Here is a 3,190-nt window from a genome sequence, read left to right as displayed (position 1 = left end):
CAGGAATATGGAAGTGCAATTAAAGCAGACAGAAAAGCAACTGTCAAAACAAATAGCAGAAGAATGCCAAGCAGTTCAATTAAGAAGTGGGAAAACATTAAATACCTCACTTCAAAGTAGCAGAAAACCAAGAAATGAACAATTGGTTACTCAAAATCCCTCTGAGGACAGTCAGAGCCCAGAGAGGAATAAAGCTGGCGTTGAACGCCCAGACCATGCTCATTTCTGGCGTTCAACGCCAGAAACAAGCATGAATCCAGCGTTGAACGCCCAAAGGGAACATGGTTCTGGCGTTCAAACGCCAGTAACAAATGGGGAGATGGCGTCTAACGCCACTCCAGCTTCTACCCCTGGCATTCAAATGCCAGTGGGTGATCAGTCACAAATAAGTGCTGATAACAACCCTTCTAAAAAGGCTTCCCAACCCACTTCTGTAGGTAATAAACCTGCAGCAACTAAGGTTGAGGAATACAAAGCCAAAATGCCTTATCCTCAAAAACTCCGCCAAGCGGAACAGGATAAGCAATTTGCCCGCTTTGCAGACTATCTCAGGACTCTTGAAATAAAGATTCCGTTTGCAGAAGCACTTGAGCAAATACCCTCTTATGCTAAGTTCATGAAAGAAGTCTTAAGTCATAAGAAGGATTGGAGGGAAACTGAAAAAGTCTACCTCACTGAAGAATGCAGTGCAATCATTCTGAAAAGCTTACCTGAGAAGCTTAAAGATCCTGGGAGCTTTATGATACCATGCACATTAGAGGGTACTTGTGCCAAGCGAGCTTTATGTGATCTTGGGGCAAGTATCAACCTAATACCAGCATCTACTATCAGAAAGCTTGGTTTAAATGAAGAAATCAAACCAACCAGGATATGCCTTCAACTTGCTGATGGCTCAATTAAACACCCATCAGGAGTGATTGAAGACATGATTGTCAAGGTTGGGCCATTTGCCTTTCCTACTGACTTTGTGGTGCTGGAAATGGAGGAGCACAAGAAAGGACACACAAGACAGCTCTTGGGTGGTCCATCAGTGATCTTAAGGGCATTAGCCCAACCAGATGCATGCACAAGATCTTGCTGGAGGATGACGCCAAGCCAGTGGTTCAACCACAAAGGCGGCTGAATCCAGCTATGAAAGAAGTGGTACAGAAAGAGGTCACTAAATTACTAGAGGCTGGGATTATTTATCCTATTTTTGACAGCCCCTGGGTGAGCCCTGTCCAAGTTGTCCCTAAGAAAGGAGGCATGACAGTGGTTCATAATACCAGGATCAAGAGAAAACAGCATTCACATGTCCATCTGGAGTATTTGCTTACAGAAGGATGCCATTTGGCCTGTGCAATGCATCTGCAACCTTTCAGAGGTGCATGCTCTCAATTTTCTCTGATATGGTGGAAAAATTCCTGGAAGTCTTCATGGATGACTTCTCAGTATTTGGAGACTCATTCAGCTCCTGCCTTAACCATTTAGCGCTTGTTCTAAAAAGATGCCAAGAGACTAACCTGGTTTTAAACTGGGAAAAATGTCACTTTATGGTGACTGAAGGAATTGTCCTTGGGCACAAAATTTCGAACAAGGGAATAGAGGTGGATCAAGCTAAGGTAGAAGTAATTGAAAAATTACCACCACCTACTAATGTTAAGGCAATCAGAAGCTTTCTAGGGCATGCAGGATTCTATAGGAGGTTTATAAAGGATTTTTCAAAAATCGCCAAACCTCTGAGCAACCTGCTAGCTGCTGACACGCCATTTATCTTTGATAAAGAGTGTCTGCAGGCATTTGAGACTCTCAAAGCTAAATTGGTTACTGCACCAATCATCTCTGCACCAGACTGGACATTACCATTTGAATTGATGTGTGATGCCAGTGACCCTGCCATTGGTGCAGTGTTGGGACAAAGGCATGACAAGCTTCTGCACGTCATTTACTATGCCAGCCGTGTTCTAAATGATGCACAGAAGAATTACACAACCACAGAAAAAGAGCTACTAGCAGTGGTTTACGCCATTGACAAATTCAGATCCTATTTAGTAGGATCAAAAGTGATTGTGTACACTGACCATGCTGCTCTTAAATATCTACTCACAAAGAAGGATTCAAAACCCAGACTCATCATATGGGTGTTGCTTCTGCAAGAGTTTGATATAGAAATAAGAGACAGAAAAGGGACAGAAAATCAAGTGGCAGATCACCTGTCCCGAATAGAACCAGTGGAAGGGGCGTCCCTCCCTCTCACTGAGATCTCTGAAACCTTTCCGGATGAGCAACTTGATGACAAGTCATCATATACCCATTTTTTTGGCTAATTTCACTTGTTTTGTTAGCATTTATGCACTTTCTTGTATCCTAAGTAAGTGATTTGGAGTGAAAATGCACAACTTCTCTAAATCAAGCAACCACCATGAAATTAATGTTAAATCATGAGGTTTAAGCTAATTTTAATTGCATTTTAATTGATTTATAAGCCTCTTGAATTTAGTGATACTTTGAGTGGTTGTTTGGTTTATTATAGGTGAAGAAAAGAAAAGAAAATGAAAAGCGTGGCCTAAGAAGCGTGACACAAGAAAAGGAAAGCGTGGCCAAAGAAGGGAGAAGCGTGCCGCAACTCATAGTGGAAGCAACCTTGCCCTCCACAAGGGCAGAATACCCTCTAGGAGGGCAGCATTAGGTGACCAAGCAAGCATAGGCAACTCTGCCCTGCCCACTCCAAGGGCAGAGCACAAAATGATGCCTTGGAACCAAGAGAAGCAAACTCTGCCCTGCCCTTGTGGAGAGCAGAATCGGGCTCCATGAGGAAGAAAATCAAGAAGAAAATATCAACTATGCATGCTACAAGGCTCGAGCAAGGGACCATGAGGAAGCCAAAGACTAAGGGTGACTAGCGTGCCAAGAAACCAAGGAAAATTAGTGTGGCGCATGCCTCCGCCCAGTTTCGAACACGGGCCATGAAGGAAGGGTCATTGCCCTGCCCTTGGCGCGGGCAGGGCAGAATCGTGAGTGTGCGCATCAAGAAGCACCAACGCGCGCACCAATTCCTTCCTTGGCACGATCCGTGCGCACCAACTCGTCCCTGGCGCACCAAACCGATCCTGCCCTGCCCTTGGCGCGAGCAGGGCAGCGTTTTTCATTCCTGGCAGCACCATCCACACGCACTAACGCCCCCTGGCAGCACCATCCGCACGCACAACGC

This window comes from Arachis duranensis, chromosome 2, assembly GCF_000817695.3.
Source record: "Arachis duranensis cultivar V14167 chromosome 2, aradu.V14167.gnm2.J7QH, whole genome shotgun sequence".
In the NCBI taxonomy this organism is placed as follows: domain Eukaryota; kingdom Viridiplantae; phylum Streptophyta; class Magnoliopsida; order Fabales; family Fabaceae; genus Arachis; species Arachis duranensis.
The sequence above is the reverse complement of the archived record's forward strand: the minus strand, read 5'-3'. Positions refer to the sequence as shown.